At 46.3% G+C, this 25,432-nt stretch overlaps 1 protein-coding gene across 5 annotated transcripts in view; it reads left to right on the forward strand.

Annotated features, from left to right (window-relative positions):
* Positions 1-7,166: 7,166 nt before the first annotated feature.
* Positions 7,167-25,432, forward strand: part of nfasca (neurofascin homolog (chicken) a) — a 77,473-nt gene continuing 59,207 nt past the window's right edge. For all 5 annotated transcript variants that reach the window (XM_080495859.1, XM_080495861.1, XM_080495862.1 and 2 more), the window contains exon 1: positions 7,167-7,411. The gene's annotated coding sequence lies outside the window, so the exon portion shown is untranslated. The remainder of the gene's footprint in view (positions 7,412-25,432) is intronic.

The raw sequence follows: 25,432 nt of genomic DNA on the forward strand, positions 1-25,432 counted from the left end.
TTAAGCAAAACCTTTTCCTTTTTCTCTTGAGAAATCCTCCCTTTATTGTTCCTGTCACACCGTTTATGTGTTTCACAGCAGCCCTGCTGAGCTGAGCTCCATGTTCACCTTCACTGCGCACATTCAGTTCAACGCCGTCTCATGATAATCCTGGAGGTCGGCTTCAGGTTCTCACAGTGAGAACGCGCAAACTCCATAACCCAGAATCAAATCTTTTGTTTCCCAGTGAGGTAAGAATGTCAACTACTGATTTGCTGGTTGGATGGACATGTGTCTTGTTAGCAGGACAGAAGATCATGTCGCAGACATCAGACACTGTGCACCTTGGACTTGAGTGTGTGAGGCGCTGCAGTGTAGAAACACCTTGATGGGACACACACACACACACACACACACACGGAGGTGGTGTTGGCGCCACACTGAGCATCTTCTGACAGGAAACAGGAGGACACTGTTCGTACAATAGTCTCTGCCTTTCACCGGTCCATGTTTTTAGGCCCAGTCCTCCGTCAGTCAGGACAAAGCCCCTTTTGAGCGTCAGCCCACGGACTGTATCTGCTTACCATGGATGAGGCTGCGCTAACACACTCCCTCCGACGTGAGAATGGGAAGTGCTGGAATGTTCCGCATCTGAGGGGGGAAAGACATGACGTCCGTCATTCACACGCTCACACACCGACGAGAAAGTGTTTCTGTGTGTGTCTCTCTCACACACACGCGCACACACACACACACACACACACACACACACACACACACACACACACACACACACACACACACACACACACACACACACAACAATAACCAGACTGTCTACTGTCTATTTAATGTCTTTTTTCCATTTACGTGACTTGCGACCCTCCAGCTTCTGGTTCTTACTGTGTGTGTGTGTGTGTGTGTGTGTGTGTGTGTGTGTGTGTGTGTGTGTGTGTGTGTGTGTGTGTGTGTGTGTGCACTCCAGTGTCCTTTGTTTTTTTTTTTTATTTTAGCATTTTATTAGAATAGCAAACACTTGAAGTGCAGCGCCCTGGGTCTGATCTGCCCTCAACACCCAGTTCAATAACCACAGGACATGGACATTGGTGTGTGTGTGTGTGTGTGTGTGTGTGTGTGTGTGTGTGTGTGTGTGTGTGTGTGTGTGTGTGTGTGTGTGTGTGTGTGTGTAGGGGTCAACGACAGAGTTAATTAAGGCGTGCCCCCTCTGGCACACAGTGCAGTGAGTCCAGTTATTGTCTGGCTCTGAACTTGCCCTCGTTTCTTCTTTCCCTCCCTCTGTGTTCCCTCTGCTTGTTTCTCTCTGAACGCTCATTACTGCTCACTTCTCCGACACCATTCCACAGTGGTTCTTGTTCTCTATCCTGAGAGTCAAACGTCTGACCTCCGGGCAGACCTAAACCAGCCTGCCCGGAGGTCAACTGAAGGAGATCACAACCTTACAATACTCCATGTTTTTAAGATCCATACTCCCCAAAAAGTACAACAAAAACACTATTAAAAAGAGAATAGTTAAATATATGTATACATATATTTCATTCAGAGGCTTGTGGTTTCTTCCAGAATTTGCATCCCACATCGCCATAGCAATTAACCAACATCTTCTGCATCCATGGAACAAGGCATTTTGCCGAAAGCAACATTAGAGTTCCAGTTTGACTCTCTTCTCCACAGATTTAATTCACTTTGAGCTACGAACAAGCCGTGCAAGCTTTCAGGGTTCATGACCTTGTTTCACAAATGTTGCTCCAAAACTGAGTCATAATTGTACAAGGTCAGAAAAAAACCAACCCAGAATGCAGGCTGTGTGGACTGGACATGGGCCACAATCTGAACCTCCTCTCTCTCTCTCTCTCTCTCTCTCTCTCTCTCTCTCTCTCTCTCTCTCTCTCTCTCTCTCTCTCTCTCTCTCTCGAAATGCTGGTTAGACAAAACCAAATTCATGACACCAAGTGTGTCAGAAATACGACTCTGTGGCCAAAAGCAGAACTCCAGAGTTTCGACTCTGGCCCTTGTTGAGTGGAATTATTTTCAGTAGATATAGTTGATTTGATATAATAGAGATCACAGTATTATAGTCAGAGTAGCACACATAACTTCAACTTTATTATTTCTCACACAACAACGAGGCCCAAGTCTCACAGGAAATCATGTCACACATAGTATGTGAACATCATCAGTGTTTTCATTTAAGAGAATGCGCCGGTCTGAAGTGTACAGTCATTAAAACCTTCCAAAGAAACTATGGAAAAGAACATGAACGTCAGTGCCTGCAGGTTCTGCAGAGACGTGATGCGTCCAGCACAAGCTGGGTGACTCATAGCTGCGCTCCAGGTCGTTTTAGAAGTATAGTGACACAATCCGATCTCAAGCGGTTCGCCCGAAACCCACGATATGGACACATGTAATGTGTGTCTGCGTCAGGGATCGCCACGTGTGATCGGATCACCCAAAAATGCACGTTAAACGGCAGGTCTGAATGAGCCCTCAGACACCACGGCACATGTCCAACGGCCTGGTGACAGTCAGAGCTCTTCTGACAGCAACGAGTAAAATGACACAATATTACGGTGTGTATTGTTATTATTATTGTTATTACAGTGGCCGTGTTACGTCTGGCAGAGGAGGCTGCTGCTCCCAACTCCAGTCTGCAAGCTACTGGTGTGTGTGTGTGTGTGTGTGTGTGTGTGTGTGTGTGTGTGTGTGTGTGTGTGTGTGTGTGTGTGTGTGTGTGTGTGTGTGTGTGTGTTAGCCTGTTTGTCTGTTTGCTTGTCTGTTGCAGATCTGAGCAGAGGTCAACTGACTGAGTCCATCTGGGCACGAGTTGTCTTTGCTTTTGTGTGTGTGTGTGTGTGTGTATGTGTGAGTGAATGAATGTCTTGGCGTACGTCTTAAGAAGAAGTGGTTGGGGGGGGGGGGTGGAGGTTATTCCATTGTTGTCCGGGCATATTTTAATGATATGCGAGGGTCATTTGCATGTCACAGCTCGCGGCGGTGGTGAGTGGGAGGGGGTTATTGATTGTTTCGGGGGTGTGGCTGGACAGAAGGGAGCTGAGAATGCCGGACGAGGGTCAAGGGATCAAAACTGGATGCACACACACACACACACACACACACACACACACACACACACACACACACACACACACACACACACACACACACACACACACACACACACACACACACACTAGTAAAAACCTGTCAGCTGCAGGTCAGTTAAGAAGCTGTAAAAAAAAGAGGGGTGGGTGGGGGGTCTTCAACATGCCCTGAAGGGCCCAAATCCTCCTTCATCCTCCTCACCACCTCCTTCTCCTGACCTCCTCTCTTTACTTTCCTCGCTGAGCACTCTGCCTCCCTTTTCAAGCACCGTTTGACGAAGCAGTGAGACCAATTTATGGACTGTCAGGAGGAGCTCCTAATGGAAATGTAAAGTAGTTCTGGTGGTTATGAACACCCACACGGCTCATGAGGACGTATTATATGCAAAACTATATGGATATTCAATAATGTTTGATGGCTCCACAATGTGTTGGATTTATATAGTGACAGTTACAAATGATTGATTGTGGAAATAGAGAAGGTGGATTCCACCCAATTACGTAGCAGTGAAGAAAACCAAAGCAAAACACAGGAAGGACTTGCAGCGTCTGTATGGGGGGGAATGTTCACTCTGTGCAGATGATGGTGTCGTAAATGTTCACTCTGTTGGAGAATAAAGTCTGACAACACTCTATCCTCCATTGTTCATCTGTATTTACCGTCATGTTGAGAACTACATGCTTCAGAAAACGAGTGTTTATCCTGTTTATGTGGAAACACAGAGCAGAGTGTTTTGTAAATCAATATCCAAAGTGTGACAAAACTTTACGATTTTCACTGGAAATGGTTGTGTAAACAAACTTGGTTTACACGGTTGTAAGTATGTGAATGCTTTGCAACAGTTAAAAACTGCATCTACAGTAAGTGAAGTGTCAGTATGAATATACTGTCGAAAGATCCTGCAGCCCTCTGAGTGAGCAGACTGCAGCTCTTTTTGTAGACAGTCCTTAACTGGTTCTGGGCTGAGCTTATCCGTGTTAAAAAGCAGTGGCAAAGTGTGCTGATGTTTAGATCCATTACACAAAACCTTCACGTCAGGGTAGGTTTACACTATGTCCTCAGCAGACCCGTTTGCCCGAAACGTAGTGCACCGTGTGATTTGGGGAGTTCTGAGGAAGATCAGGCACGTTTATCGCGTTCTGTCAAGGCTTTCTACAGATGAAATGTTTGAAGCACGTTTAGCCACAAAGGGTCACCAAAAGTGAAGGTACTCATTGTATCCTGAGACTTTTGCTGGGCGCGTACATACCTCTGGATTTCTTCTTTGGTGGCAGAGCTTGTAGAAGATGTTCTGTCATTGATTGCTCAGGCCTGAATGAAACTCCCCTACCGCGCCCGGCTCCTCCCAGACCGTGAGCCGTGGCGGACCAGAGTAGAACACAACGCGTTGGATCCACAAACCGTCACACGCCGGAACGAGCCACGATTGAACGTGATGAAACGGCGACCGTACACCGTCGCTTTGCTGTGAGAACCGTGACGAAACACAACGTGATGAAACGCGAGGCAACGGTGAAACAACCGTGATAGAACGCACACTTGAACGTCACTTCCTGTTTAGCTTCCCATCTCACTACTGACCGCCTCCAAGTTCTATTACGGCCAATCACGTGCTGCCACGTGTTGCGACGTTCGTCCTGTTTTGCTACGAGCTCCGAGTTCATCATCCACACCGTGGCACATTTTTTGACAGTTTAAAAATCTGGCACGGTGCCCACGGCAACCACGACCGGTTTAAGTTTGCCCATCCACCTCCTCCTGCGTTGTCTCACGTCCATCCCGTTTTGTCCACGGTGGCCTGAAACGGGTCTGCCCTTAGTTTGTATGTACCCTTGGTTTTCCAGAGTAAAGAAAAAGACATCCTGAGCTCTCGGTGAAAAGCGTGGAAGCTGGCGAGGGGAACGCTGGAGTGAGCATCAGTGCAGAGAGGTGACGACGAGGTGTTCAACACGCGGCCTGCCTTTGTCCCGAGGCTGCCTCGGTACGACCGCGACACACATCACCCTTAACACGCAAACACTGACACTGTCAGTCCCCTCGCTTGGATGAAAGAGGTTTGGAAGCTGGATGGATGATTTAAAAATAAAAAAAAGTGTACATTAAGATTAAAATCACGTATCTGCTTTGGGAAGTAACTTGTCTATAATTAACTGGTCCTCCTCATAGTAAAGCTGAGCTACACACTCTGCTGGAGGCTGCCCGAGGTCAGTGACCTCTTGACCCTGCAAACCTCCAAACACAAACTCTGGCTTCTCTGATCCTCAGGATGGTACCGAGCTGATCATGACCAACGCTGAGTGACAAACGATAGAAGTTATGGTCGCCAACAATTCACACTGAACGTAACATGAACCATTTCTAGAAATGTAGTTCTGGTGTGTGTGTTTGTGTGTGTGCTTGCTGGTCGTCTCTCCACCCACACACACCCTCACAGTTTGTAACTGACCTTCCGTCTGGCCACGTCTCATCCATGAGAAAACTGGGATGGCCTGCAGCTGAAGGGGGGAGAGGAGTAGGGGTGGGGGGGTGGGGGGGGGTGGGGTTCCTCGACTGCACTGCATGCATGGACAACCCTGCATCTGTGTGTGTGTGTGTGTGTGTGTGTGTGCCTCCTCTGCATTCATGCATGATCGGCCCTGTCTTTTCCATGACCTGCGTGTGTTTTGCGTGTTGGTTGTGTTCACGCATGGCTGACGCGAATGCTGAAGGTTTTCTGGGTTCCATGTAGGAGCACAGTTTGTGTTCTATCAGACGGATTCGCTGAGATCTGTGTTTGTGTCTCAGGACACAAAACCCACAAAGAACCCAAAACTCTGTTCCAGGGGCCTCTGTTGTTTTGTGTTTTTTAAAAGTAAAAACCAACAGAATAAAATGAGAACTTTAATTGCGGTACCTGAAACTGAATCCTGTCTTGATGGATTCATTTGATGAAAGGATTTAAATTCAGTGATCATCAAGACCTCTGGTATTAAAAAAATGCACATTTTACCCATCCATCCATCCATCCATCCATCCATCCATCCATCCATCCATCCATCCATCCATCCATCCATCCATCCATCTATCCAGCCATCCATCCATCCATCCATCCATCCATCCATCCATCATCCACCCATCCATCCATCCATCCATCTAGCTGAATACTAGGCTTATAAATATATCAAACAGTTCAAACAGTATTCCCAAATGAACAAATACTGTTTTTTGGTTCAACTCTGTTTAGATACGTTTTGAAAATAGTTTCCAGTGTATTCCTGATCTCTGACCTCTCCTGAGGTCTACATGCTAGAACCTTCATCACGAGAACCAGAAGCATTGTAAGAATTGATGATGTCTTGTTCTCAGTTCTTCTGTAAGAAGTAACTTCTGTATGAAGTTAAAAGCTTGCCTGGTGCAAACTGTCATCAGCGTAACATCCTCTAGTGTAACACTGGTACATCCTCTAGTTTAACACTGGTACATCCCCTAGTGTAACACTGGTACCTCCTCTAGTGAAAGATGTGGTCCTGCTGACCAACCAGGAGAAAGAGACCAGTGAATGACTCTGCAGAGCTGGACTGTAACACACACACACACACACACACACACACACACACACACACACACACACACACACACACACACACACACACACACACACCTGAGTGTGTTATTTCAACATAACTATAGATACTTGTTGATTCATGTCCTTCGCCTGCAGGCAGCTGAAGAACCCTGAGGTGGGAAAACGGTTTGAAGATGGATGGAAGAAAATGATTTCAATTTCACAACGGAATGAATAGATCATGACTCTGTGTCCACTTATACATGAATGTGTGTGTGCGTGTGTGTGTGTGCGTGTGTGTGTGAGAGAGAGAGAGAGAGAGCGAGAGGGAGAGGGAGAGGGAGAGGGAGAGGGAGAGAGCGAGCAAAAGAGAGTTCATTAATAATGCATGAGGTGGGAGGGGTGAAGAGAGGAGGCGGTGACAGATGGAGAATCAGTGTGTGTGAGGGAGAGAGAGAGAGAGCGAGAGAGAGTACAGAGCGAGAAACCGAGAGGGCAGAGAGAGAGAGAAAGGGATAGAGAGTGAGGAGGAAGAAGATAGCTCGTATGAAGGGATGAGCAGTGTGTTCCTGTGTTTTCTGGGCAGCGTGTGTGTGTGAGTGTGTGTGTGTGTGGTGGATTTGACTGACTGTCAGCTCCGTCTTTGTGTTTGCCGCTTTTTGCCCTTTTTGTCTGGGAGGATGAAGGCTTGATGGAGATGGACATACAACACTGTCATCCAGCACCGCCGTCCTCACTGCACTGACAGAGCGGCTCACGATTACAGGGGTGAGTGTGTGTGTGTGTGTGTGTGTGTGTGTGTGTGTGTGTGTGTGTGTGTGTGTGTGTGTGTGTGTGTGGGGGGGGCACAAGTTCCCTGCACTTTTCCCACTTTCATTTCCTGCTCAGATAATAGAAAATATAGCAAACAACCATCATCATCCACCCCAGCTGAAACACATGAGATGTTGCACTGCTGGGAAAGTTTGTCATTCATTGAAATAAACTCAGGGTCTGTCAGGCTTCACAAAGAGACTCTACTGTAACGTTGGCTGGTTGTGTGTGTGTGTGTGTGTGTGTGTGTGTGTGTGTGTGTGTGTGTGTGTGTGTGTGTGTGTGTGTGTGTGTGTGTGTGTGTGTGTGTGTGTGTGTGTGTGTGTAGGAATCAGGATACAATGGATCTGGTGGGGAAACAACAGCAGAGTTAAAAAAAACAAAAAAAACCCCACAGAGAATATCTCATAACAAGTCCACTAATCAAAGGTGTATAAGCAAAATGTTTTTGTTGTACAGTCATGTGTTGGCATCATAAACCATCATATTCAATGTCCATGAAGTCAAGTACATTTCATGAAGTCTGTTTTTCTGTCCCAGTGTGTGTGTGTGTGTGTGTGTGTGTGTGTGTGTGTGTGTGTGTGTGTGTGTGTGTGTGTGTGTGTGTGTGTGTGTGTGTGTGTGTGTGTCAATCACAAAACAGATGCCTCTTTTTCCCTGATTACCAGAAGCCCTGCGAGAGTGACACCTCAGTTATCCCTGCATGTGTTTCATGCAGCTCCGTGTTGCCGGTGTACTGCTTTCTGTTCTCTACACAAACGATCGGGGACGTATTGATTATCTCTTGTGTTTTTTGGTGCCTAATTGGTCTGTTGTGCACGTTTTCTTCATATCGCTTCCTCACCACAGAGTTTATTGAAAGCATTATCGCAAAACCGTTGTGCTCGCTCACCACCGTTTATCCCCAGAGGATGAGAGGACTTTACACCTGCTGTCTCACTTTTCATTTGATTTATTAGATTATTGGGTATTTTAGTAACCTGAGCTGTCCTTCACTGCAGTTGAGATGGAATGAGCGAGTTTCAGTGAGGAATATCTCCAGCATGAGCTGCACCATCGGACAGGAAGTTGCTCCTCTCATCAGCGTGGTGGTGCGGCGGGGAACAGGAATCCCGTCTCATGCTCAGTTACAGAGAGGCAGACGAACAGCTGGACAGGCTCTGGTGAGGCTCAGTACGTGGGCCCTGAATGAATTAGCCTGGGAATAATAGCATTTGGAGGCAGCTGTGTAACATATAAATAACAATTGTCCTCAGACCGTCCTGCTGAAAGCTCCGTGTCGCGCTGCCAGTGACAAACACAAAACATAGAAGTGAGTTTTTAACACTCTGTCGCCCGGCTGAGGGATGATCAGCTGGGAGCGACGAGCAGCTGTCTGAAATGTGGGGGAATCATTGATATGGAATCATTTAGAGATCACAGTGAATTCTACACTCGAAGAGACTCACAGCCTTTCTTGTGAGGCCAGAGAGCTCTTTAGATCTGCCGCGATGAAAAGCAGACGTCACTCACCACGAGAGGAGCAGAGCGAGCGTACAGGACTGGCTGAATGCATCACGTGTGAAGACAACAGGTCTGATGTCATGTCATTGTTTCAACACCACAGTGAGTTTAGAGGGCACAGGACAGACGTCACAAACAAGAGAAATGGCAAGAAAATCAACTTATGAATTAAAAAAGCAAACAAGTAGTGAGATGCAGTGCAGCAGCCTTTTCATTCATTCCATCCATTTCCTCCGTCCACACCAACGCGGTCCTTTTATTGTCTGTTATCAGTGTTTGGCTGTAATAATGAGGCTCTTTACATCAGCGCTGTGCAGCTCTGACACCATCAGACCCTGACCTGCGACCTCTGACCTCTGCTGGGGTCACAGCCACATCAATAAGCAGGCTTTGATCATGTTTATTGGAAATGTGTGTGTGAAATGTGTGTGTGTGTGTGTGTGTGTGTGTGTGTGTGTGTGTGTGTGTGTGTGTGTGTGTGTGTGTGTGTGTGTGTGTGTGTGTGTGTGTGTGTGTGTGTGTATCATTTGTTCATGCCTGGCTTGCAGGTGTGTGTTCGTGTTGTGTTGTTGAGCTTTGAGAGCGGGTGGACAGTGCGTGGGAGTGACACAGAACTGAACACACACACACACACACACACACACACACACACACACACACACACACACACACACACACACACACACACACACACACACACACACACACACACACCACACACACACACTTTTGCACAGATACAGTCGTTCCTTTGTTTGTGAGCACTGTGAAGAAGAGGTTAATGCATCCAGAAAACAGAGAGAGAGAGAGAGAGAGAGAGAGAGAGAGAGAGAGAGAGAGAGAGAGACACTAATGGACAACGACGGGCCTTCACTGCAAATATTTGGTCCAGAGGTCTCATACTAACATCCCCTCCCCCTTTCTCTCTCTCTCTCTCTCTCTCTTTCTCTCTCTTCCTCCCTCCACAGAAGATCAGAACAAATGGTCACTCTCTGATCTGTCCAGTAAAGCACAGTGCTCAGGGCCATGTGTCAGACGGTTTCTGGCCTTTTCTGATTGTGTCTGAATATTTCTGACTGTTTCTGATGGTTTCCTATTGTGTTTGTATGTTTCTGGTTATTTCTGATGCTGTTTGAGTGTTTCTGGCTTTCTCCGATTGTTTATGACTGTTGACGGCTTCTTTTCTTGCCTGTTTCCAATGGTGACGATTGTTTCTGATTGTCCCTGATGCTTGTCCAGTTTCTGATGGGATGCATAGAATCAGACGGGACTTTGAGTTAATCTCGTTTTGTGTCTCGTTCCCTCTTCACCGTCGCACCGCCGCAGTCCAGATTCATATTCTCATGCTCACACACAATCGGGTTTGTTGAAACAGTGTATTCCAATAAACTGTATCCTCTCTCACAGTGATTCAGGTTTGATTAAAGAGAGAAAGAAACCCGTCCTTATTGATTGACATGGTGAGATTACTTCCCTGCATTTACCCCCACGGTTAACCTCATGTAGGAGTGCTGGGTTTCCCTGGTGCTGTGCCCGGGGTCAAAGGTCAGGCCCAGGGAGTCACTGTGCTCACCTCTCAGCAGCGGGATTTGAACCGGTGAACCTCCAAGCACAACCTCGACACCACCACTGTCCACAATAACCACTGTGCAGCTGGAAAAAAAACCCACTATATAGTAATTATTCCTTTTGGAATAAAAATCAGTTAAAAAAAATATTTGTATTAACCGGAAAAAGAAATCCAATTTCCTGTCAAAAGCGGAGATGGAGCCGACCTTCCCCTCCCCTACATCATGTATACATTGGGATCATTCACCTGGGCTCCCACCTCATATCCCTCCACCCTCACATTTTATTTTATGATGAAAAAAAAAAAAAACCAAGATAATAACTGGAAGATGTCAAGGTGTCTGGTTTTAATGTGAAATGACAAAGAAAATACAACAGAATTTTGATTGGCTGATTTAATATGACAAGTCAACGTCGTGTAAACAGACACATTAATCAGAGCTGCCATCAAACATTAATATGAGATGTTGCCGGGGTGAGAGGGCAATCTGTTGCATATTTCACAGACATGAGTTCCTGTAAAATAAATAGTCCACGAAAGAGCTGCTGGTCGTGGCAGCCGTGTGCCATCCCAGGTCCCGTACGTCCTCCGAGGGCTCACAACGAGCCTGTAGCAGACTGTAAACAGAAGAAACCATTAGAGAAACATATTTGTCAGTCGGCTGCTCCTCCTCTATTCTTCTTCATTACCGCTGCTTTTCCATATAATTATGTAACCGCGGAGATTTATCTCCAGATGAGTCTTTTCTGTCGTGTCCAGATAATCTGCACCGGCTCTGTGTGTGTGTGTGTGTGTGTGTGTGTGTGTGTGTGTGTGTGTGTGTGTGTGTGTGTGTGTGTGTGTGTGTGTGTGTGTGTGTGTGTGTGTGTGTGTGTGTGTGTGTGTGTGTGTGTGTGTGGAGCAGAGAAGTTGAGCAGAATGCAGAGAGCTGCAGATTATCTCCACCACTGGTCTGAATACACGATTACAGGTTCGGCTGCTGCAGAAGTGATGCGGCGGCTGTTTCCTGTCTTGGAGTGACGCTCACAGTGTCACGTCCTCGTTTTCTGTTGTTATTAGTCCACCAATGTAGAGAAAATATGCCTTGGTAAACATGAGTGGCTTTTAAACGGTCGCAGTAATGGATGTGGAAGAGAGCGAAGATGTCAGCTTGTATTGGAGTTATGTGGAGGAGGATGGGGTTGATGGATGGATCAGGGTGGAGAGAAAACTAGCTAACTAGATTTAGGGATGGGGTCGATCCGATCCAGTATCAGTACAGAGTTCTGATATGAACGTAATCAGAGATGTCAGATCCATGAAGCCTTGTCTGCTTCACTGTCTGCTGAAACGACTCCACAAGTGTTTCCCTGCCACTGCTCTGCAAAATGTGGACTGGATTTCCTGGACGGAGGCGAATCTCAATGAGAGAGGAGTAATGAGTCAGGAAATCCATTCCACAGTTTGCAGTCAGCGAGGACGCAAGGGAAGTTAGCTTTGCAGCTGTCCAACTGTTCATGACAACATGTTGCTGTTTGGACATATTTTACACTCAAAACACCAGAAAAGCATTGATGTGGATGTTTGTAAAGTCGTTGTACAGCCAGGTGGCGCTCTGCTGCCAGACGTCACCGTTTTACTAACTCCAGCTCTCCAGGAGAACGACTCTGACATCAAAACAATGAACAGCAGCTCCTCCAGGCTGTAGCAGGAGGTTCACACCTCGGTGAAGTCCTGCTCCTCCCTAAACTCCCTGAAAATAGTCCCAATCATTTGTGTTGCTTTAGAGCTGGAAACACTGCAGTTTGTGCTGCTTTGATAAATCATTTCTCCAGGAATTAATACAGTGATTATGAGGTTTTAAAGATAGAACAACTTTATTATGAGATGATGACGTCACGCAGACTCCTACATTGTCCAAAGTGAACAAAAATACTTTGTACTGTTTCCTTTCCTGACCTTTATACTAACCTCAAGTTGTCTTTTGAGAGAATACATGCATACATTTGTACATTTCATACTTTCCTGTGGAGATGAGTTTATTACAGCCTCATATATAATGAACAATAATAATTATATTAACGCAAACAGCTCTGGTATCAGAATAGTATCATATAGGCAGATATCCAAATTCAGGGGTCAGGATCTGATCGGAAGTGAAAAAACCTGCAGCGGTGCCTCCCGAATTATATTGTATGATGACGTGTTGTGTGTGGATGGTGTTATGAGTCTTTCTGGGAATAGTGGATAAGTGCTTCTCTGTCGAGTTTGCATGTTCTTCCGTGTTCCTGTGTGTCTTTATTTTACTCAGACTATGACTCGTCACTTGAGCTGGCTGCGATGGAGAGCGTGTTTGTGGTTTTGGATCTTTAAGTCAGCCCCTGTGATGGGCCGGCGATCTCACCTCAACTCTTTTTTTTATTTCACGAGTTCGAAAAAGTAAATGTTCCCACCGAGGAAAATCTCTACAAATCAAACCTTGCTGATTGTGGGAGATTTCTGTTGACTTTGACAATCTTCTGAAAGCTGCTTCCATCGGTCTGCGTCCAACAACCGAGGCACAGTGTGTCTGCAGGCCGTGTGCGACGCTCACGAGTGACGTCACGTCAAACCGCATGTCTAACCTGCAAGCAGAAAGTGTTACGTGTCTGCTTGCCGTGCCTCACAGCACGAAGGTCAGGGTTCGATTCCCGGCCAAGGGTACAATGGGGGATTCCTCATGCAGCTCTTTAAAGGCCTCGTGAAATGTAACTACTTTGCAAAAAACGATAGTTGGGGTACTACTTCTAAGGTTCCTCCGACTCTGCCCCACCACTGTTGTCGCTTAACAAAGTTATTTGAATTTTGAATCTCCAGCCGATGAAATTGGGGGAATCCTTCTTCGTGGGCGTGACGTCAAGAGTTGTGCAGATCTCCATCTGTTGTGTTTATATCAGCTTGTTTCCCTCTTAAATATCGAAGTTTTTGCAGTGTTTTGAAGTTATAGTCGGCGTTTTATGAGCCTTGACGAAAGATTGAGCCTGGAAGAGACCCGAGAGAGGTCGCGCGGCTAGCGGGAGCCGCTAGCGTCTAGCGGGAGCCGCTAGCGGCTAGCGGGAGCTGCTAGCTCGGGCGGCTCGTAGACGATCAAGTAATTCCTGGACTCATCTTCGGTGATTCCACAGTCGGAAAAGTGCTTCGACATGATCCAGGAAGCCGGTCGTTCTGCCAAATGTCAGGACGCCTCAAAGCCTCAAAGGTGAAAACTGGCGGCTGCTGAGGCGAGGAGACGAGGACGAATGGAGGACGAAGCGTCTTCTTCCTCAAACATGTTCCAGACGGGGTCACCGATGGCAGAACGACCCTTCTGTGTCTTCTTCATCAATCACTGGGTTTGAAATGCCCGATGATGATGAAATATCATTAAATTCAGCCTCTTCGTGGTCAAAACTCTGATCCTCCGTAATGTAAACACAACTTGGACGTGTGCACAACTCGTGACGTCACTCTGTTATTGTCAGAAGCTCCGCCCAGCAGAGGAAATACCTGTTTATCGGCTATTTTCTCACAGATTGCCGTGTTTTAACATTTTACCCTTCAGCCAGTTAGCATAAAAATGTCCCTAGAAGCGATAAACAGAGTGTTTTGGAGGTCGAATTTTCATTTCACTGGGACATTAAGCTTCTGCATGAAAACAGTCCTGGTTAGTTTTTAACTACATCTGTGTGTGTGTGTGTGTGTGTGTGTGTGTGTGCGTGTGTGCGCATACGCGCACACACTCACACACACACACACACACACACACACACGCGTGCACGGTTAAAAGCGCCGTGTTCATGTTAAGCATTAGTCATAAATCCCGCGCTGATAGCTGCCCTTTTATCTCCACAAGCGATCCGTCGAGATAAAAAAGTCAGCGACTCATCCTGCAATTTTTCCGCTCCATGACTCCGGTGATTGGCTCGGACTCGCGGCCATAAGCGTCGTTCACTCGTGAAACGCTTCCTTTAATTTGTTTGTCGCTTCATCCCTCGTTGGTAAAAAAAAACGAGTCCGTTTGCTTCTCCCGGGGGGGGAAAAACAGAATCGATCGGACGGGATCGTGGCGATCCTCCGCCGGACGCTCTCGTGTCCCTCGTGGTCCCACATCGTTGATCTTTGTCTCTTCTCGTTGAAGTTTTTTTTTTAATCAAAGCTCATTAGTGAGTCCGAATCGTCCAGCCTGGGACGTCTCATCTGCTTTGCAGCGTAGAAAAGATAAGGTCTGGGTTTTTGGGTTTTTTGGGGGGTTTTCTTTATGAAAACCTTCAGACTAAAAAAACAGACGAGACGCAGGACAGATCAGTGGTTTCCAACGGTTTTCGTTCTTGGAGTCCTGACAGAGGGCCTCTGATTGGACACTGATGGCCACACCCACTCCCACCAACATAGAACAGGAGCAGTTGAACACTGATTCAATTTGAACAATTGAATCCCGCTCCAGATTCCAGAAAAAGGTTCTTTTCTGGTTTTCTTCGTCGTGTGAATATGGGATTGTGACGCTTGTATACGTGTTGGAGAAGTCTTGTTGTGCTCCCTCTCTTTGTCTTGTTTTAAGAGCAGATTTCCAAACCTATTTAGCTTTAGAGGTGAATATGTGGTGTGTCTCATTCAGTCGTGAACCTCTGTCAACTATTTATCAAGTTGTTCACTGGGGCTCCCAGAGAGAAAGGCTTTGTCTTTGTCTGTTCCTTCCTGTTGCTGAGGGGGTGGGCGTTTTTGGCTTCATTGTAATGTTTGGATACATCTGGCAGTCGATAATCTGCACAAGCTTTGGAATGGACTACATTGAGGACGTTTATTGAACCTTCACTGTCGGGTTTCATCCGTCTCGGAGCAGCAGTCTGGCTGAGTCGCTGTGTGTTGCTGTGTTTGGCGTCACCTCACCCTCATCTGAGACCCACATGTTCTTGTTGCTTCTCAAACAGGCTTTCTTTTTTTCTTTTTTTTCCCAATATCAGAGACCAAAACCAGCTTTGAAGAACATTTTGTTTCTGGACATTTACGCAACAGTTCAAGAGTTCTTATAAAATCCATAAGCACACAAATGATGTATGATATACTGTGTTCTCTGTGTGTGTGTGTGTGTGTGTGTGTGTGTGTGTGTGTGTGTGTGTGTGTGTGTGTGTGTGTGTGTGTGTGTGTGTGTGTGTCGCTGATACGTATCTCCAAAGTGTTAATTAGATTTGTCAGCAGCTCTGAACACACAATGAGCCCTCACAGTATTTTATAATCACACACACATGCACTGATCGACAGACTCAGCAAAAAAAAACAAAAAACCCTGGCTTTAACACACACACACACACACACACACACACACACACACACACACACACACACACACACACACACACACACACACACACACACACACACACACACACACACACTCAGAGACATCCAAGTAACATCCAAGTATACACACTATCACACCTTTTAACCACTCCACCAGAGCAGTAATCACTAACACACACACATACACACGGACATGTCAGTCATTTTAACACCATGGTTCTCAGAGGGGGGGGGGGGGGTTCTGGGGGGGGATTTCCTCACAGTGTTCACACGTGTGTGCGCAGACGTGCACGTCAAGCACACCAAGAAGGAAAAAGCCAGACGGGGACATGTGGTAGCGAGAGGAGCTCGAACAAAGAGGGCACGCGCTTTCATAGCGTGTTTCAGATCTGACTGGTATTATCGGTCCGTCAGAGGGAAGCATATTGACGAGTGTCCCTAGTGCCACCCGGAGCGACTGCCGGGCTGGACTGTTCCCACCCAGCTGTGGTTTCTATAGAAGTGTGAGGGGTTGATGTAATATCATCCTACATAATGAATGAAGTGAAAGCAGAGGAGGAACCGGAGGCTTCTCTTCTCATAGTCCCCATAGGTGAACACACACATATCTGATAATGGGCTTAATGTCATTTTACAGACTCCATGTGCAAAAGAGAGGAGAGGAAACAAGCAGTGCAGGGGGGGGGGGGGGTGGGGGGGGGGGACCTGACAAAATGAAATTTGGTAATGGTGTAATTATGGCAGCCAAATTGGAAAGGACAACTGTGTGTGTGTGTGTGTGTGTGTGTGTGTGTGTGTGTGTGTGTGTGTGTGTGTGTGTGTGTGTGTGTGTGTGTGTGTGTGTGTGTGTGTGTGTGTGTGTGTGTGTGTGTGTGTGGCTGCAGGACCGACCAGCCAATAGCAGAATGACTTTAATCACCGTGGTAACCTGGAGGCAGATGGGCCCATGCTGGTAAATTAGGCCCGGTAGCGGGAGTTGCGCACGTCGCACACGTTGCACACACACACTCACACGCACGCAAGCACACACACACATGCACTTTCACAAACATGCACACACTTCATTTTCAATGATTGCTGCCGAATGCAACTTCTCTGCCTCTCCCTCTCGTGCAGTTTTCTGAAGGAAATCTAAAACCTTCATAAGGTCCTAACTCATGTGAATATCAGGAAATGGAAAGCTTCAACCCAGAATTGTTACTGAAAGAAACATGGAACAATGAAACGTATTAGATGTTGTAAATGGGGCTGAATCAAAGTGAGGGGAAGTGGGTGGAAGTGTCCTGATGGAAGGAGAGGAGACGGAGGACAAGTGACATTCAGAGGTGAACTGGCCTTTAAACATACAAAAGGTGTGTGAAGGAGTGGCAGAAGCCGTCTTCATGACATATTAATGGAAGCACTACAGATGACCTCAGTCCACACTGAAGAGGCACACACGCACACACACACACACACACACACACACACACACACACACACACACACACACACACACACACACACACACACACACACACACACGCTGTCATGTCTGTAGTCTGTCAGTCAGCCGCTGTGATTGTGCTTCTGGAGGTTTAGGGTTCGTTCCTTCCTGACGGTTACTTTTAGGACGTGTTTTCCAGCTGACTGCTGCCGTTCGCTATTACAGTTCTCAGTGACGTCGACTCTGGACAGACTTAACAAACACACGTGGAAGCTGTTTGCACCAAAGCGAGGATCAGGTCCGATCATTGTGTGCGATCGACTCTAAACTCACCATCATTCACCGTTTGTCTCACAACAACTTTCAATTTGGCAGAATGACGGATTTCCTGTATTTACAAACTTAAAGATATGGTTGATCCATAGACAAAGATGTGGACATGGTATGGATATAGAAATAGATTACAGATATGAATCTAGATCATACATGGATTTGGATACAGATAGAGATCATAAATATATGCATAATTGTAAATAGAGTTTCTGTAGAGCTCTGCATCACCGTCAACTCATTTTAATGCAGTATGTAAGTAGAAACAGATGAAAGAAAAAAAAACCACAAACAAAGAACATTTCCCAGTCGCCTGTGTTTGCTCTGGTGGGATTCTTGGGCTTTTCTGTAAAAGTGTCCTGAAATGAGTCGTTATCGGTTATTTATTCAACTGAACTGAATTAAATCTCAGTGGAAAGGAAATAAACATACAGACACATGCATGATTAATTTTTTTGAAAACACAATCTCTGCACCGCTTTACGACGTCTTGTTTTTGACGTGGGAACGACAACGGAGAGAAGAAGAACGATATCAACGTGTGCAGTGGACACATACACAATCACACAGAGAGAGGAGGGAGGAAAGACAAGGAATAAATGAATAAAGTATGTGTTCCACTTTCCATAATTAATACAGTAACAGTAATAGAGCAACATATTTAAAGGTCAGACACAATAATGAATATGTCAATGAATCATGTTTTGTTTCTTACTCTAATGTTTTTTTTTCTGCATTTAATGTGACTGCAGTGTTCTATAGTGACTGTGTTTTTCTCCTGAGAGGCTGCAGTCCGACCGACTCACACATTTGTCCACTTTGGATTTTTATCATGTGGCTTTTTGAGATTAAAAGAAATATTTATGCCCTGCTCCCTGTGAGCTCAGCCTTCGACACGGCAGTCATGTTTATTCATTTGCTCGTCAGTCGACTCTCGGGAGCTTTACAACGCACTGCGCCTGCTTCCAGCGCTCACGTTGGGACTTTGCTGTCTGGCGGGTTTGATTCATTCAGAATATGAAGAAGGAGACGACGATCAGATGTTCCTGGTGTCTGATTCCTCTGAATCGAGCAGCTGGTGCCGGACGCACAAAACCAGGCTCAGTTGATGGTGAATTCACTACCAATTCTCTTCTTTCAGTCTGTTCAGCTTTTGTGGTTTTGAAACATAAAAACACTGTGATTGCACTTTGCTCGATAGCTTTGAGCCTCTGAGACACACACACATGCACACACACACACACACACACACACACACACACACACACACACACACACACACACACACACACACACACACACACACACACACACACACACACACACACACACACACACACACACACACACAGATGCAGGGCTTTGATAATAGCAAACACACCTCTAGCCTCACACCCCCGCTGGGGTTGGTCTCCCCATTCACCTCCTCTTCCTCCTCCTCCTCCTCATCTTCATCCTTTCTTTACCCCCCCCCTTCCACTTCTTGCCTCTGTATCCCCCCCGCCCCCCCTTCCACTCCCCTCGTGGGGCTGTTGCTAAGGAGCCCTGGCGACCGGCGAGTTTTCTCATTGGGCGAGGAGGAGAGGAAAGAAAAGAGGAAGTTGAAGAAGGAGGAGGGATGGGAGGACAGTGGGCGGTGGAGGGGGTAGCTGGAGGGGGAGGAGGAATAGAATCCAGATGTGCTGATGAGGTGGTGAACCGACCTCGCCTCGATAAGAGATGGGGTGGGGGGGGGGGGGGGGGGGGGTGGAGTGATAGACTGGATGGATGAATAAATGAAGGATGGAAAAGTTAGACGAATAGAAATTTAAAAGACAGAGGGACAAAGAGAGCGATGATAGCATTTCATATTTGATGAGAACCTGTAGGAAAGAACAATGGATGGACAGAATGAAGGGAGAGAGAGAGAGAGAGAGAGAGAGAGAGAGAGGGAGGGAGCTGAAAATGTGACGGGACTGAGAGAGATGGACGAGAGAGAAGCGATAAACAGAACGAGAGAGGGGATCAGGAAGTACCCGTTCATTTATTCTGGCCGGCACAAAAGAACATTGTGTCTGAACTCAAACACACACACACACGCACACACACACACACACACACACACACACACACACACACACACACACACACACACACACACACACACACACACACACACACACACACACACACACACGCACACACACACACACACTCACACACACAGATTGTGGGATTAGCGTCAGTGTGAGGGCCGCTTCGTTTCCTGACGTTATGCTCAGATTCAGCCTGACCTCACAGTCTGGAGTGAATTACTTCTCACTTCTCTCTGGATTCAAGGCTCTGATCACACTGGTGACTTTTAACTTCCAGACTCTGGATCCTGATCTGGTTCTTGGTCTTTTTGTTTGTTTTAGAGTGTAAATGTGGAAAATATGCTGACTGACAGTTTTCCTCATTTCCTGCTGTGTCTTCAGTGTGGTTACTCATGTGTGTGTCTCTCATTTATTTCCTGATTAGCGTCGGACCCTGGAGGCCGCCATGTTGTTGTTCATCTACTCATGCATGTGCAGAAGAACTATTTACCATGCATGTGGTGTAGCAGCGTTTCAGCCGCCTACAAGGAGATGGAGTCTGAGCGTTTGCAAAAGCCCCAAACGAGCGTTGTCGTCTAAATGGGGAGCCAGTCTCGTCAATCAATCTCACTTTATGACACTATGGCTGCGTCCCAATTCTCCTCCTTAGCCCTTCATCTTACCCCTTTGAAAGGCGCGTTCACGAGAGTCTGAGGCAGGGGTGTCAAACATGCGGCCCGCCAGAGGATCTAATCCGGCCCGTCATGTGATTTTTAATTTTTTTTTAAGTATAAATATGAAAACTGACAGAGCTGATCTAAAAACACTAGATGGGCAAAAATGAATTCAAAACCCGCCCTTGGTTAGAATTAATTAATGGACTCTATGGGGTGTCACATAACACAACACCTTTCACAATAAAGGTGTCCAATTTATGTGAAATGATACTTTAGACACATAAACTCAAAAAAAATGTCCAGATGATGACAACTTGTTTTAATTCTGAATAAAAATATGATATCCAGATACGATATTGTGTTTTTTTTTTTTCAAATATAATATCTGATTAACTTTAATATGTACATTTCAGAATAAACTGGCGAATTCTTGCAGTTCCAAAAGGATCAAAAGAAGGAAAGACTTTGACATTTGTCCATATCTGCAGTTTAATATGTTACGTTTGACGTGTTGGGCCTCCAGAGGTCAGATCAGGTTGGATGTGGCCCCCCAACTGAAATCAGTTTGACGCCCCTGGTCTAAGGGGCGTCCCATTTCACTACTGTGCAGAGGCGGAGGGGTGAGGGGAAGGACTATTCACCCCTCTAAACAAAGCATTTACAGATACATACTTTAAACAGAGGGGTAGGACGACATGGCGCCGAAGAACTCGCATTTCACATATATACACTTCTAAAGTTATATAAACCGGTTGTGCTTTATACTAGTAAGAACGGCAGTAGTTCTGCCGTATGTAGCTTCCGTGTGCATTTGTTTGGTAGAGACCGTGTTTATAACATTTTATTATTACACTGTAGAGTTCCAAAGTCTTCTAATATGGGTGTTTTGAAAACAGGGACCAGAGCAAACAAGGAAGCTCCTCCGCTTTCATATGGTGAATGAGTAAATATTTCTGAAGTCCAAATACAAGAACTGAAGTAATCCATGTCTTTGTCTATTTCTTCACCTTGATGTGGAAACAAAGCAGCCAAGCTGCTGCAACACGTTGAATTTGGGACGGCAGGACGAAGCTCCTGCTGGAAAATCAACAAACATCCGTGGCTCAGCGCTGCTGATATCTGCTGGATTCAACCTTCTTGTGTCCCCCAGTTGTTTCGCTCTGAAAACTATTGGTGGAGCTGGCGGCCCGGCGCTGGGTGCCAGCTCCCAGCTCCCAGCGGGTGGGTGTGGCTGTCACTGAGAGCAGTTTGCCTGGAGGGAGCACTAAATGGCCTCTTTTGTATGTCATGAATACGTGATGTCGTGACAAAGGTGAGGGGGACGTCTTTAGTCTGATTTGGTTGTCAGCGGGAGGTCTTAAATATTTCAGACGGAGGAGGGTCTCTCTCTGTTGAATCGTGTAGAAGTAACAGGAAACGACCAGGAAGCAGCAATGCAAATCAGCCTAATTTACCTTTATATTGCTTTTTAATCTTTCTGTCTGGAGTAGAAATCAATGCTAAATACTCTGACATGTTAGTGTGAAAACAGTGTGATATTAAAACAAAGCAACCTGAGGCTTAGAACAGGCCCTGCTATGGCTGATATCCCTCAACATGTTACTGTAAATCCACTGGTCATCGTATGTTTCTGCACTTTGTGAATTGCGTGTTACTTTATTCTAATTGTCACTCATGAGGCTCCCTCTAGGGCCACTCACATGTGTGGCAGGAGCAATGAAGAGATGAAGTAAATAACGTCGATAAAATTCCCGTTTTATGACAAAACATAAAGTGTTTTTATTGTCTGAACCCATCAAACAGCAAATTGCTACCAGGCTGGCATCATGTTGTGTTTTTTTCCTACAGTGGATTGATTGAAATGTTGTGTTTGGATCCAGAGCAGTGCAGAAGAAGACCAACATGATTCAAGCTCAACAAAACAGTCATAGATTAAAACTCCAAATAGTGAATAATCTATGTGGATCATCGTCATTAGAGGGGATGATGGACCACAAACGGGTAAAGCAGCTGAATGAAGTGTCGTCAAAGGAGCATGAGGAGAGTTTAGAATGAATTTTCAATGACAGGCATCAGACCGTTAACTTTTAATTTGCTTTGTGGAAACTTACAGTCCAGTCAAAACTGCATCTTCCATGTCTGGCATCATTTTCACATTTCAACCACAAGTTAACCCTGAACACCGTCTCCACCAGAACAAAGCTGGTCACATGATTCCACCGCCGTGGGACAGCGTGACTGTAAAGAGCTGGACTTCAGGTCATTTAAAGTCCTAGTGAAATGAAAATTCGACCTCCAAAACACTCTGTTTATCGCTTCTAGGGACATTTTTATGCTAACTGGCTGAAGGGTAAAATGTTAAAACACGACAATCTGCGAGAAAATAGCCGATTAACAGCGCTATTTCGTCTGCTGGGCGGAGCTTCTGACAATAACAGAGTGACATCACGAGTTGTGCACACGCCCAAGTTGTGTTTACATTATGGAGGATCAGAGTTTTGACCACGAAGAGGCTGAATTTAACCATATTTCATCATCATCGTCATTTCAAACCCAGTGATTGATGAAGAAGACCCAGAAGGTCGTTCTGCCATCGGTGACCCCGTCTGGAACATGTTTGAGGAAGCAGAAGACGCTTCGTCCTCCATTCGTCCTCGTCTCCTCGTCTCGTCTCCTCAGCAGCCGCCAGTTTTCACCTTTGAGGCTTTGAGGCTCCCGCTAGCCGCTAGCCGCGCGAGCTAGCGGCTCCCGCCGCCTGTGCTCCTTTTCTCCTCTCTCGGTCTCTTCCATGTTCAATCTTTCGTCAAGGCTCATAAAACGCCGACTATAACTTCAAAACACTGTAAAAACTTGGATATTTAAGAAGGAAACAAGCCGATATAAACACAACAGATGGAGATCTGCACAACTCTTGACGTCACGCCCACTAAGAAGGATTCCCCCGACTTCCTCGGCTGGAGATTCAAAATTCAAATAACTTTGTTAAGCGACAACAGTGGTGGGGCAGAGTCGGAGGAACCTTAGAAGTAGTACCCCAACAATCGTTTTTTGCAAAGTAGTGTGATACATTTCACTGGGACTTTAAAACACTTGTTAGCAGGCTGTGTTTTATTTGTCTTCAATATTTGGTCATAATTGTCTATGACGTTTTATTCAGTGCAGTTTTCATTTCTCAGTCGTTCTTTTCTGGCACATGTTAGACGTGTCTGCTTCCCTCTGCTCGCTCCTCGCTTCTCTGACAGTGGGTAGCCAACTGATTAGAGAGCCTCCCCCCCCCCCCCCCCCCCCCCCCATAACCTCCACCAGCCTGCCTCTCATATGTTCTGTTCAGTTTTGGCCGAGCAGCAGAGGTCTTGGTTGGATGGACATGATGTGTTCTTGTTACGTTCTTCAGGCTGTTGCTGAGTCTGGATGCTGGTGTTGACGGAGGCACCGGAGCAGAATGTTAAGAGATGAATACTGTTTCTCTCAGAGTCGGTGTGGGCGTCAGCCTTTTATTAAAAAAAACAAAAAACCCTGCACGTCTGATTTAATGGATCTGGTGCCACGTGGAGGAACTGGAAGGGATCAGCACAGCAACCGCAGTCTAACTTGTAACCTGGTGTCTTTGAACGCCTCACAGCTCTGTGGTTTATAACCAGGACCGTTTCTTAATTTTCACAGAAACTGAAATGTTAAATCAGAAGCTTAATTTGGTCTGTTTATTTATTTTTCAGCATATTGCATCATGTATAAATAACAGTGGCTTTAATTTACTGAAATATTATCAGATGAGTATCCCAAAAATTAAAATGACGTATAAATACAAAAGGAAATTAGCTGGAAATGGTAACAGAAGCACTTACTGTACCAATAGAGGAGAGACAGGTTCAATTGGACAGAAGAGGATCTAGAAAAGATGGACAAGACCACTTCAGTGTCCCTTCTTCAACATTTAAAGCAGTTTTCTTTAGCGAAAGTGTCGATAACTGAAGGTTCAGGCTGCATTCGAATGAACTTTTCATCAGCTGCAGATTTACCGTCAGTATCCAAGATTCAATGTGACGGGAAAAAGCCACAAAAGTAAACCGCCATTTCCAGCCCTGCGCCTGAAGGAGGAATTACACTTTGAAAAGCTCCATTGTGACTGTAGGTTCCTCAGTAAAAGTACCAGTGAATAGTGAGTGTGTGCACGAGCGAGTGCACGGCGGTGAGCGGCCGTCTGTTCACAGAGAGACGGCAGGGCTGTTTGAACATCTGAAGTGGCTGTGGGCTGCAGAGTGTGATAAGAGGGAGACTCTCAGGTGCATTAGAGGTTATTTTTCTGCTTTTGCACCAAACGTCACGCAGAGATAAATCAGATGGCCCTGGCATTTTGGTAGCAGTGGTAACGCAATCAATGCCAGGTGTGTGTGTGTGTGTGTGTGTGTGTGTGTGTGTGTGTGTGTGTGTGTGTGTGTGTGTGTGTGTGTGTGTGTGTGTGTGTGTGTGTGTGTGCACACTGCAGGTGGCAGTCATCATTTATTAAGAAGCCTCATAAAGGCGTGTGCGGACACAGGAAGTGCTTTTTCTGCCATCACTCCAGGAACTCTGGGATTGATTTATCTGGTGTGGAGCCGCAGGGTGCTTCTCTTCAGGGCTAGGAAAACACACACACACACACACACACACACACACACACACACACACACACACACACACACACACACACACACACGACAGTATATAACTTTAGTGTCTGCCTGTCTTTTCATCTCGCCCTCGCTGACCCTCGGGGAAATCTTTCCTCGCCACCTCTTCTTTCCCGCCGTCCGTCCCAGCCTTCTCTTATTGCTCTGTTTCTTCCTCTCCTCCGTGAAACGAGACCGGCGAGGCCCGCCTGTCTTCCCGTCGCGTCCCCACTTTCCCTCTCTTGCCTCGCTCTTGTTCGGGGCGGCTCTCTCTCTTTCTCCGCTTTCCGATCAAAACTAGGTCATTCTGCAGCATCGAGCCGCGGCGGCTCCTGCCATGCATGACATCCACACACACACACACACACACACACACACACACACACACACACACACACACACACACACTCACGTATCGCCTGGCAACCACGCGTTCACCCCGCACCCCACCTCGCTCCATCCATCCTCCGTC

Source organism: Blennius ocellaris, assembly GCF_963422515.1.
Source record: "Blennius ocellaris genome assembly, chromosome: 4".
NCBI classification, from domain to species: Eukaryota; Metazoa; Chordata; class Actinopteri; order Blenniiformes; family Blenniidae; genus Blennius; species Blennius ocellaris.